The sequence below is a fragment of the Pelophylax lessonae genome, assembly GCF_965119305.1.
Source record: "Pelophylax lessonae genome assembly, chromosome: 1".
NCBI lineage: Eukaryota > Metazoa > Chordata > Amphibia > Anura > Ranidae > Pelophylax > Pelophylax lessonae.
In genome coordinates, this window is record NC_138768.1 from 84,545,610 (window position 1) to 84,559,212 (window position 13,603).

At 45.1% G+C, this 13,603-nt stretch overlaps 1 protein-coding gene across 1 annotated transcript in view; it reads right to left on the minus strand.

Annotated features, from left to right (window-relative positions):
• The window catches only part of TTC33 (tetratricopeptide repeat domain 33), a 495,466-nt gene that overhangs the window by 68,554 nt on the left and 413,309 nt on the right, over positions 1 to 13,603 (minus strand). The window lies entirely within an intron of this gene.

The window sequence follows — 13,603 nt, forward strand, 5'->3', positions numbered from 1 at the left end:
AGACAGAATAACAACACAAATATCCAGAAAAACGCATTTAGAAAAAGCTATATATTGATTTGCGTTTTAATGAGTGAAATAAGTAATTGATCCCCTATCAATAAGCAAGGCTCCCAGGTGTCTTCTATACAGGTAACGAGCTGAAATTAGGAGCTCGCTCTTAAAGGGAGTGCTCCTATTCTCAGCTTGTTACCTGTATAAAAAAACACCTGTCAACAGAAGAAGCAATCCCTCCACCATGGCCAAGACCAAAGAGCTGTCCAAGGAGTCAGGGACAAGACTGTAGACCTACACAAGGCTGGAATGGGCTTTAAGAATATTGCCAAGCAGCTTGGTGAGACGGTGACAATAGTTGGTGCGATTATTCACAAATGGAAGAAATATAAATTAACTGTCACTCTCCCTCGGCCTGGGGCTCCGTGCATGATCTCACCACGTGGCATTTCAATGATCATGAGAATGGGGAGGAATCAGCCCTGAACTACACGGGAGAATCTTGTGAATGATCTCAAGGCAGCTGGGATCATAGTCACCAAGAAAACAATTGATAACACACTACGTAGTGAAGGACTGAAATCCTGCAGCGCCCCCTGCTCATGAAAGCACATGTACAGGCCCGTCTGAAGTTTGCTAATGAACATCTGAATTATTCAGAGGAGAGCTGGGTGAAAGTGTTGTGGTCAGATGAGACCAAAATTGAGCTTTTTGGCATCAACTCAACTCACTGTGTTTGGAGGAGGAGGAATGCTGCCTTTGACCCCAAGAACACCATCCTCACCGACAAATATGGAGGTGGAAAAATTTTGCTTTAGGAGTGTTTTTCTGCTAAGGGGACAAGACAACTTCACCGCATCAAAGGGACGATGGACAGGGCCATGTACTGTCAAATCTTGGGTGAGAACCTCCTTCTCATAGTCAGGGCATTGAAAATGGGTCGTGGATGGGTATTCCAGCATGACAATGATTCAAAACACATGGCCAAGGCAACAAAGGAGTGGCTCAGGAAGAAGCACAAGTGGCCTAGCCAGTCTCCAGACCTTAATCCCATAGAAAATATGTGAAGGGAGCTGAAGGTTTGAGTAACCAAACGTCAGTCTTGAAACCTTAATGACTTGGAGAGGATCTGCAAAGAGGAGTGGGACAAAATCCCTCCTCAGATGTGTCCAAACCTGGTGGCCAACTACAAGAAATGTCTGACCTATCATTAAAGTATAGACTGATAATTTCTTTGTCAGTGGGCAAACATACAAAATCAGCAGGGGATCAAATACTGTATATAGCAGCCTTTCTCAGCCAGGGTTCCTCCACAGGTAGCTAGGTGTTTCTTAAGCACTGAAAAACATCTGCCTCTCAGATGAGTAACCACTGACAACAATGACCTGTTTAGCTATCTGTAAGGGGGAAGGTAGATGGATTCTTCCTAATGACTAAAAATGCAAGGAGCAGTAGATATGGTAACTATTAGCAGGGTTTTCCTGAGCTCAGAAAGATACTTCAAGGGTTCCCTTATGTTAAATGGTTGAGAAAGGCTAACTATGATATTGGGTTTCCTGCTGTCGTGTTGAATATTATCATAAACATCCTTATTTTTTGGCAAACATAAAACCAAATTTTGCATTGACATTGACATTGCTGCCACCAGACTCCAGGCTGCCATGGACACCCCATGAGGGTGCTTCACCGCCGTTGGCCTGGGCTAACAGTACAATACTGCAGAGGACACTTCTGTATGGAGCATTGAAGACCACAAACCAGAACCTCCACATCAGGGAGGGTTTCTTAATTTACTGGAGATTTTCTCTGTTTCTTTTTTCTTTAAAAGGAGATGGCTAGGCCTTAGTGGATTTTTATTATATGAATATACTTTTCATAGAGAGAGGTTTACATTCTACTTTGATTTATTTATATATTTTTTAAACAAACCTATTTTTTATTTTGTCATAAAAAATTTGGTTTACAAACTAAATGCGTATTACTTACGCATGCCATTGTTTTACTCTGTGAATAACTTTCGCTTTGTTATCCCGTCATTAATAAGATGTGTTCACACCTTCCGAATTTGTGTTGTTGTGCTACCCTTGGTTGCTTAGCAACTCATTCTCGCTAGACAGTGGTGACGTTTGGGATTCATAAGTTCGATCAAGTCCAGGTCTACTTACACGATTTATGTGCATGTACAGTATGCCTGTGCGTATAGGTATTCTGTGTTGTATCCCTGTGATAAATGTCGAGAACGGGCACCTAAATTCTTTGCATTTTTTGGTGTCAGCGTGCAGTATACTGAGCACTGTGTACTGCTGCTAACGTAAGCAGACTAGCAAAAATGTGGCACATTTGTAAAAATGCCCAGTTTCCTGCACGTTAAAAGCGCACAAAAGACATACACCATGTAGACCTGATAGATGAACACTACAGCCTTATTTTTTCCTAATCCCTTAAAGGGAATCTTTAAGGATAGAAATATTAAAGCTCACTTGTATTTAAAGTGGCAGTCATTCGGGTCCTTCCCTTAACTTAGTAAGTCACTGACCTGAAACAAGCAAGCAGGAGGGACTATAGTAGTACCTGGTCACATTCAACTGGACTTGTTCTGTATTTTATATTTTGCTTTTAATATGTGTGAAATATGTCACAGTACCATGTTCGTATTTGTATTATGTGTGGTACTCCATAGAAATTGTGACTTTGCAATAAGATCATTTTACTATATTGCTATAACCCATAATGGCTTACTAGTATATCAGGAGCTTGCTCTCCATTAAGATGGCGACCATAGTTCTTTGTTTGTTTTGTATCAATGGAAACAATTGGCTGCAGTATAAAAGGTGCCCTGGGTGTACCGGCCCCTTATCCTCTGATAAAATCACGTGATTTAATGACGCAACGTGTTGGGAGGAGCCATGGGGTCGCAAACAGGAAGTGCACGGTAACCCATTTTGTTGGAGGTTTACATATCTATATGCCTATATACTGCTGTGCACCAGGAAAATAGCACAATATAAGTGTATTCGTTTGTTTCTAATAAAATATCAAATATTATAAGGAAAGCACTGTATATCCTCTTCATTTTTGAGTGAACACACATTTACCAAAGGATTGTGGAGGATGGAAATGGATTTTAGAACATCTGTAGGCTGGAGAAAAGCACAATTGTGGCATAGAAGACCCCACTTAAAGGGGTAAGCGCATGAGACATATTACTGGGTCAAAATATAAGGTGGGAGCATATGTATGTTGGTGAAGAGATATACACATGTGGTGAAAGAACAATTTGGAGGACTATAAATGCAGCGGAGAGTTGGAATACATTTGTCACAGTTGGAAATAAACACATCATCATGAATGAATATGTTTGCAAGAATATGTGGACACATGTGACTATGTTGTTAATATGTGTTTTTAAATATACATTTTTCATATATATTTTTTATGTTGATGTAGCAGATATATGAGTTTGGTTATAATTTACAGTTCAAATTATTTGTAAAGTACTAGACAGCAGGAATTGTATATATTTATGCAGTTTTCTGTAAAGCGTAACACATTTTGTAGCTTCTTCAAGCCACTTCTTTATTTCTACTGAGTGTGAGGAATATACCCCAGAATTTATATCCACTCTGGTGGCAGAGACAACATAGAATGTGTGAATGTTGATTATCAAAGATTGGTTCAATCACCATGGAATGTGTAGATAGTGATAGTCCAAGATTACTCCAAACAAAATGGAATGTGTAGCGGTTGGTTGTACAAGAACATTGTGGGAGGTGTGGACAATCAACATATACACAACCCATAATGATTGGACTAATCTTGCACAACCAACATCTACACATTTAAAGGTGATCTTGATTAAAGCGGAGTTCCACCCATTTTTTTAAGTCCCTTTAGATCATTCAGACTCTAGTAATACATTTCACAATTGTAGTAATTTTTTTTTTAATGCAAATACCTTTTATTTTCTATTTTTGTCCGCCGCTGTAATGGCGGACGCTTCGGCGATGACGTCATTCGGCGATTTGCAAGGGCCCCTGGGATAGCACCGTGATGTATCCCATGACTCCTTGCGAATCGCCTAGGGACGAAATATGGCGTTACTTGCAGGCCGGAAATTACGCGAATAGGCGGACTTGAGCAACAATTTACATGCAGCCGCGATCAGTGACTAACTGCGCATGCGCACTGGGACGGAGCATGCGCACTGGGACGCGGTGGGGACGCAGCAATAGCTGATGCATTACCTAATTGCACGGGAGGGAGAGCCGCACTATGATATTACTGCGCAGGCGCAAAATCCGGGTGCATGCTGGGTAGCCAGCTGCACAGAAATCCCGGAAATGAATGCGGGAGGGCTTCAGATGACCACAGCTTGAATGGAACCTGCCTGATTTTGACATCAGGTAAGTAAAAGCTTATTTTTTTAATAAAATAAAACAAAATGCATTATGACTGTTTTACAATCTTCATGTACTTGATTTGTCAAAGCTACAGGCGTCTTCAACTAAAAAATGTTTAGGGGACTGGAACTCCGCTTTAACCACTTAAGCCCCGGAGGATTTGGCTGCTAAACGACCAGGGGGTATTTTGCGATTCGGCACTGCGTGACTTTAACGGACAATTGCGCGGTCGTGCGATGCTGTACCTAAACAAATTTGACATCCTTTTTTTCCCACAAACAGAGCTTTCTTTTGGTGGTATTTGATCACCTGTGCGATTTTTTGATCACGCGCTATAAACAAAAAAAGAGCGACAATTTTGCAAAAATAACAATATTTTTCACATTTTTTTATATGAAATTCCCCCCCAAAAAAATGTAAAAATCAAAAATTTTTAACATTTTCGGCCAATTTGTTTTATGCTACCTATGTTTGGTAAAAAAAATCGCAAAAAGCGTATTTTTATTGGTTTGCGCAAAAGTTATCGCGTTTACTAACAAAGGGAAAGATTTTTGTCATTTTTGTTGTTTTTTTTTTAACGCGTAATGGCGGCGATCTGCGCCATTGGGGCGGACAGATCGGACCCTTGACTGACATTTTTGACACTTTTGGGATTACCAGTGACATTTCTACAGTAATCAGTGCTATAAATATGCACTGTTACTGTAAAAATACACTGGTAGTGAAGGGGTTAACTTTATTTGAGAGGGAGGGGCTGTGTGTGTCCCTAGGGGCGTGATTCTTACTGTGATTGGCTGTGACTTGAGGTGTAAGGACACTGATCAACGGTTCTACATAATAGAACCGTATGATCAGTGTTTTTACACCAAGGAGAATGACAGGCAGCTTGTTTACACAAGCTGCCTGACTTTCTCCCTCTCCCCCGACGATCGCCAAATGACCGGCGGACATCGGGTCCGCCGGTCACACGCGCGGGGGGGTCCGTGACCGCGCGGGAGCGCGCCTCCGGCGGCGCGCGCTTGCTCCCCAGACCCTCCCAGGCTAGTGACGTTAATTAACGTCACTCTGCCTGTGAGGGGCTGACCGCCGCAGTAAATTTACTTGCGGCGGTCGGCAAGCGGTTAAGGTCTCTGTGCTACGTGTGTGGATATAAATGCTGGAGTATCTTCCTGTCTCTCAATGGAACTGAAGAAGTGACTTGGAGAAGCTATGAGATGTCTTCAACATTACAGAACAAGTCCAGTTGAATGTGACCAACTACTATGGCAGACCAAAACAGAACAGTGTGAATGGGCTCGTAGCATGCAATATTGCAGCTATCATATAAATTATGGATCTGCCATGGTCACAGTTAGGAATCTGCAAGCCATGCATTACCATGCTTGGGATATACATAGCTCTATATCAGACAAAACGGTTAAAAGCAGAAGACTCGATGGACCACAAAAAAAGTATTTTTCTGCCATCACCCTTTTTTTCTATCAGCTTCCACTGATGGTTACTGTCACTTTACAGTGTTCCATTTCTCCTTAAAATCAGTCTCTCTTTGCCTATCACTATCAAGCGCCAGAAAGAGAAAGTAAAAAAAGTAAAATAATTATGACTTATCAAGAAGTCACAATATAATCACCACTCCAATCATTCCTAAAACATGTTAAAAAGCTGCTCCAGGCAACAACTGACAGTTAAGGAATAACATTTATTAAGACAGATAAAAAATAATTAAAAAAGGTACCGTATATACTCGAGTATAAGCTGACCCGAGTATAAGCCGAGGCCCCTACTTTTACCACAAAAAGATGGGAAAAATCATTGACTCGAGTATAAGCCTAGGGTGAGAATGCAGGGCGGCGGGCATGGTACAGGAGAATGCAGGGTGACTGGCATGGTGCAGGAGAATGCAGAGTACTGGCATGGTGCAGGAGAATGCAGGGTACTGGCATGGTGCAGGAGAATGCAGGGTACTGGCATGGTGCAGGAGAATGCAGGGTGACTGGCATGGTGCAGGAGAATGCAGGGTGACTGGCATGGTGCAGGAGAATGCAGGGTGACTGGCATGGTGCAGGAGAATGCAGGGTACTGGCATGGTGCAGGAGAATGCAGGGTACTGGCATGGTACAAGAGGATCCGGGGTTGTGGGCATACTACAGGAGATGCAGTGCTCTCCCGAGCGGCGACGGGAATAGCCGAAATTACACGAGCGGCGGCGCGTGCGCGGTGACATGTATGCGACGGGGACGTTTTCAGCACAAAAAAATGTGCTGAAAAACTCGGCTTATACTCGAATATATACGGTATTTTTGAGTATCGCTAAATCAATATATTTAAAGCACAGCTGGCCATACATTATACAGTTTTCTTACTCAATTTCCTTTAGATTTCCCTTTAACTATGTAGTGCAAAGGCCTGCCTGATTGCATACAAATTGAAAATGTTTAGGTTTGACTTCATTATATATGGTTTTCGTAAATGTAAGGAAAAATTGTACAGATTGTATAATGTATGGTCAGTCTTACTGATCTTCTCAAAATGCCTCACTGTCTCCAATTTGAGACCACTGACCTGGAACTAACACACAACATAGGGAAGTCAGAACTCTGAACTGAGTCTGCACAATCGTCTCAAAGCAATGATTCAAAGCACTGATGCAAATAGATCAACATTTAAGGCTCCGTTCACACCTGGGTGAGTTGAATTACGGATGGAATCGTCGCGATTCTGACCGCAATCCCAAATTGCGCAACACTTGTGCGATGCCATTACTTCTTAATGGCACCCCAATTGTGCAGCAATTTTGCCACAATAAATTGCCCTGCAATCACAGAAAATTGCAACATGAGATGCTGTCGCTTGAAAGAAGCTCCTGCTCCATTTTGAGCGACAAGTGTTGTGCAGTGCGATGTGCTGGGACTGCAACACAATAATCATGCGGCAATTGCAACAAAATTGCGGCGCGATTGGGGTGCAATTAAAAAGTAATGGCATCGCACAAGCATCCCGTGATTTAGAATAACGGGCAGAATCTATGTGATTCCGCTTGCGATTCAAATCACCCAGGTGTGAACAGAGCCTTAGATAGATCTCTATTTTTTGAAGGCAAGGTAAGTAGTAGTAGCTTGTATTTCCACATTACTGTTCTCCTTTAACACCATTTTCTGTAACACCTCTGAAAGACTGTACAGTACTCTTCCCAACGATGCCTCAGCAAAGTAACTGTGACTTTTTTTTTTAATATTCTATAATGCAATTACGTTCTATAACATCTTATAACACAATAACACACTGGTGGTGGGGGTCTGAGTCCTCCTGACCTGACTTAAAGCGGAGTTCCACCCTGGATTTTTTATTTTTTTTTTAATACCCCCGGGACAGTCAGGGCTAGTGCATTCCACAATGGCTAGCCTCTGATCTGTCCCGGGTTGCACTTACCTGTTAGGACAAATACTTACCTTGCAAACGTCTTGTCCAGCGCTGCCATCTCAGATGTGGGCAGCTTGAAGCCAGCGCGATCCCCTTCGGCGTCTTCTTCCGCCTTCTTTGGTCCCACGATGCTCTGCGCCGGCCCCGACGTCACTTCCGGGTCGCGCGCGTCATCCCTCTACAGCTTCTGGGCATGCCCAGAAGCTGTTTAGAAGGGGATGACGCGCGCGACCCGGAACTGACGTCGGGGCCGGTGCAGGCGCAATGATTCCTGGGAGCTATGACGTTCAGCTCCCAGGAATCATTGCAGAGCCAGGAAGTGACGACGGGCCGCGGCCGAGGAAGAAGGAAGTAAGGTAAGGTAAAAATATGCGATTATCCATTTCTTTTTCAGGTGACCCGGAGCGAGAAGATGGAGGTAAGTATAAAAATAGGGTGGAACTCCACTTTAAGTAACTTTTTTTTTTTTGGTATCTGCTGGCTGCTGCTGTTTCTGGACTGGGTGGCTGCTGCTGGTGGTGGGCGGCTGCCTGGCTGGTGGTGGCGTGGTACACTGGTGGTGGCGTGGGCGCTTGGCACACTGGTGGTGATGTGGCACACTGGTGGTGGTGGCGTGGCACACTGATGGTGGCGTGGGCGCTTGGCACACTGGTGGTGATGTGGCACACTGGTGGTGATGTGGCACACTGGTGGTGGCGTGGCACACTGATGGTGGCGTGGGCGCTTGGCACACTGGTGGTGATGTGGCACACTGGTGGTGGCGTGGCACACTGGTGGTGGCATGGCACAATGGTGGTGACGTGGCACACTGGTGGTGGCGTGGCACACTGGTGGTGGCGTGGCACAATGGTGGTGACGTGGCACACTGGTGGTGGCGTGGCAAACTGGTGGTGGCGTGGCATAATGGTGGTGGCGTGGCACACTGGTGGTGACGTGGCAAACTGGTGGTGGCGTGGGCGTGGCTCAATGGTGGTGACGTGGGTGGCACACTGGTGGTGAGGTGGCACACTGGTTGTGGGGGGTCCTCCTGACCTGACTTAATTTTTTTTTCTGGTATCTGCTGGCTGCTGCTGTCTCAGTCTGGACTGGCTGGCTGCTGGTGTCGGTGGCACACTGATGGTGGGTGGGTGGGTGGCTGGTGGGGGTCCTGACTGTGACTGTGAGTGATTGAGTCTGTGAGTTTTTTTTTTTTTTTGGTACCTGCTGTGCTGGTGGTGTGTGGCACACTGTTGTTGTCCGGGTCCCTCTGGGCCTCTGGCTCCGTCCTCCTCCAGGCCTCAGGCCTGCCTGTCTGTGCCTCAGCCTCTCTCCTCTTCTGGTGTGTGCGTTGGTGGAGTCGGTGTTGGACTTCCTGCTGCCCTGTTGTGGTGGACCGGACCGGTGGTGTTATATACAGTATATATTATAGATTGATGAGTGATGATGACTGACTGGCTGGCTGCAACAAGCCGCTTGCCTACCTGGTCGGGTCGCCGATCCGCCGCCCGCCCACCGGACTCTATGGCGCGCTGCCTGTTGCTGTTCTCCTGTGACTGTCCCCCGACGAGACGATCGTGACTCCACTCCAGTACCGCGGACAGCGGTCATAGAGGAGAGGGGAATACAATTACATCTACTGCCATCTAGCGGCGGTAGATGTAATTGCAGTACCGCAGCCGAAAGTAACGGCAACGGCGTTACAGGGAATGACGGGTAATCTGATAGATTACTCGTTACCCTAAAAAGTAACTGCGTTAAGTAACGCCGTTTACTTAAACGCAGTTACTTCCAACACTGCTTCTGGGCACCGGCCCTCAGAATGGAGGACATCAGCTATGAGTAAAGACTACAAGCACTGAGCTTATTCTCTCTGGAGAAGAGACGTTTGAAAGGGGATATGATATCAATGTACAAATACCGTACTGGTGACCTTAGCATAGGGAACAAACTTTTCAGAGAAAGTGAATTCAATAAGACATGTGGCCACTCACTAAAACTAGAAGAAAAGCGGTTTAACCTTAAATTGCGTAAGAGGTTCTTTACAGTCAGAGCGGTAAGGATGTGGAATTCTCTTCCACAAGCAGTGGTATCAGCAGAGAGCATTGATAGTTTCAAAAAACTTTTAGATAGGCACCTTAAAGACTGCAGCATACAGGGGTATACAATATATGGTTAACAGCAAACACACACACATGCACGCACACACACGCACACATCATATGTTGAACTGGATGGACTGATGTCTTTTTTCAACCCCACTATGTAACTATAACATAGTGTAGATGATGCCTGAGGCTATCCATCTAGATTCCTGATCAGTGTCATTTGACACTTAAAGTGGGAGTAAACTCCCATCTCTCACCTGTACCTATAGGTAAGCAAATAATAAGGCTTACCCATAGGTACTGTAAATATCTCTAAAATTGGCACCGATTAGGAGATATTTACTGTATATGCAGCCGATGACGTCCCTGGCGCATGCACTCTGAAGGAACGGCCACCCAGGCCGTTCCTTTAGAGTCCTGTGCTGTAAGCGGCAGCTCCCCTGCGCGTGCGTGGGAGTGATGTCATTGCAGCTCTGGCCAGTCACACATCTGGAGTCCACGGACCCCAGAAGGAAGACCAGGTGAAAATGGAGGTGACCTCCAACTGTAACAGCGCATCGCTCGAGGGCTTCATTTTCAGGTAAGTTTTACATAATGTGCTAGTATACGATGCGCCTTCCTTTAAGGGGTAGAAATGAACATTGTTGGAATATGCTAGAGCACATCAAGGTCATGTTCATGGTATTAAACATTAATAGCAGATATATTTTGTATTTATGTGCTTATGAGACAACTTAATCAAACGTGCATAATGCTAAAATGAGTATTGTGCATATTGTATGAAAGCACCACATATCATTTATACTGGAGTGTGTAAAATGACATTTTCCCCTAGTTTAAAAGCTAATCTTATCAGGAGGACACTTTGCATGATCTTTCATTTTGAAAAAAACCAATACAGTTTTTTCTTTCTGCGGTGGGATGTTTTATGATGTACATAAAATGAGATCTGATCCTCATCTAAATCACAACAATGGACAAACACAATGTGCTTAAAACGGTGTTCCAGCTGGGGGAAAAAAAAGAAAATACTGTAGCTGCTGACTTTTAATATATAGACACTTACCTGTTCAGGGAGATCACGATGTCGGCACCCCAGACAATTTTTGGATCACCTGTCAGGTGCTGCCACCACCATTCGTTCTAAGGCAGACATGTCCAACCTGCGGCCGGAACCGCAGGCAATGCGGCCCACTGCCCCCTGACAATTTTTTTTTTTTTTGGGGAGGAAGAAAGTCGAGTCAGGGGCATGGCCACAGTAGCTTCCAACTAACTGTAGGCAGAGACTGCCTTGGAGGAGAGGGGAGGGGAGGCCAGCCCCGCTGGATTACTAACAGAGCGGGGATCTCCTGGTTACCCGGTGGTTGCTGTCATACGAAGCTCCGCCTCCTGAACTGGCTCCTATGATAGACAGCGCATTGGTCAAGTCTACCATGGGAGCCGGTCCAGGAGTCAGGACTTCGTGTGACAGCGGTCGCCGGGTAAGCAGGAGTTCCCCGCTCTGTGTAATCAAGCGGCTCTCCCCTCTCTTCATTGCAGACTGCATTGGATGGGCACGCACTGGTGAGGCTGTATTGGATGAGCTTGCACTGGTGAGGCTACATTGGATGGGCGCTGATCAGGCTGCACTGGATGGGCATGCACTGGTGAGGCTGCATTGGATGGGCACTGATCAGGCTGCACAGGAAGGGCACGGTGGCATTTTATTACTTATATACCTTAACTATAGTATATATTTTATATGCGGCCTGAGAAAATTTCTCTACACTCAATGTGGCCCAGAGAAGCCAAAAGGTTGGACACCCATGTTCTAAGGGAAACCAGCAGTGAAGCCTTCTGGATTCACAGCCGGTTCCCTACTGGGCATGCGTGAAGTACGCTGCACTTTCTAATTGGCCCGGTGGTCGAGGAAGGAGGAGGGGGGGCGAACCACCAAGGGACGGGTCCGCAGCGCTGTCTCCCGGAAGTGGGGAAGGGTACCTGTCAAAAACAGGTTCCAGCCCCCCCCTCCCCCCTGAAAGGTGCCAAATGTGGCACCGGGGGGGGGGGGGAAGCAGATGAGCGGAAGTTCTACTTTTGGGTCCATATTGAGTGCACCCATTACCACTTCAGCCCCCCCGGGGAAGGTTTTACCCCTTAACGACCAGGCCATTTTTTGTGATACGGCACTACGTTATATTAATTGACAATTGAGTGGATGTGCGACACAGTACCCGAAAAAAACTGATGCCCTTTTTTTTCCCCACAAATAGAGCTTTATTTTGGTGATATCCGATCATGTCTGCGGTTTTTATTTTTTGCGATATAAACGAAAAAAGTTTTGAAAAAGAAAAACAATATTTTTTACTTTATGCTATAAAACATTCCCAATAAAAAAATGTAATCAAATTTAGGCCAATATATATTCTGCTACATAATTTTGGTAAAAAAGCGTCCACAAGCTATGGGATATATTATGGAATTTGTATTTCTTTTTTATTAGCAATGGCAGCGATCAGCGATTTTTAATGGGACAGTGACATTGCGGCAGACAAAATTACCATGCACAGCTGCAACCGATTTTGCACTCTTCGGTTTTAGTGAATCAAGCCCTAAGTGACACTTTTTGGGGACCAGTGACACCAATACAGTGATCAGTGCTAAAACAAAATGCACTGCCACTGTACTAATGACACTGGTGGGGAAGGGGTTACCATCAGGGGCGATCAAGGGTGCTCCTAGGGAGTGCTTTCTAACTATGTGTGGGGTGGCCTGACTGGAGAAAGACAGAGATCCGTGTTTCTGCTTAGCAGAAACACAAGATCTCCATCTTCCTCTGTGACAGAACGGAGGTCTGCCTTGTTTACATAGGCAGACTGCCGTTCTGCCTCTCCTCCAAATGATCAGCAGGTCCCATCACAGCAGGGGAGCGGGTCGCTGGCGGCACGCGCTCCAGAGCACAAGCCGACATACAGGTACCTTGGTTCACGCAGGAGGGCTGCCCTGCTGCAGTATATGTGCATGGGGCGGTCCACAAGTGGGTAAACATTCACAACAAATGAGGAAAAAGTAAGTGAATCTCAGCGTTAAAAAATGGTTTTATCTCCTTAGGCAGCAATGACTTCAAGCGCTTTTGGTAGCTTTGGATCAGACCTACACAACGTTCAGGAGGAATTTTTCACCATTCTGCTTTACAAAACTGCTTCAGCTCAGAAACATTTGTAGGATGAGAAGTGTGAATGGCTCTCTTGTGATCATTCCACAGCATCTCTATGGAGATAAGGTCTGGGCTCTTACTGGGTCACTCCAAAAGGTGCATTTTCTTTTTCTCAAGTCAGTCTTTGGTGAATTTACTTCAGTGCTTATAGTCATTGACCTGCTGCATCACCCAACTTCTACGAAGCTTCAGCTTGCGGACAGATGCTCCAACATTATCATGTAGGATATTTTGGTAAACTTTGGAATTCATTTTCTCATTAAAGATGGCCCATGCCCTGAGGCAGCAAAGCAAGCCCACATCATGATGTTCTCTCAACCATACTTTATTGTTGGGATGATGTTGGTAAGCTGTGTCTTTATGCAAAATACATAGTATAGAGTAAATAGAGATTCTTCTTTAAAAGTTAATTGATTGGAATCCATCACCAGCAGCAATGTGAAACCTCCTTGTGCAAAACCCCCACCTCTAGTAATGAGAGCGCTTACCAGGTATTGTTGACCCTCTAT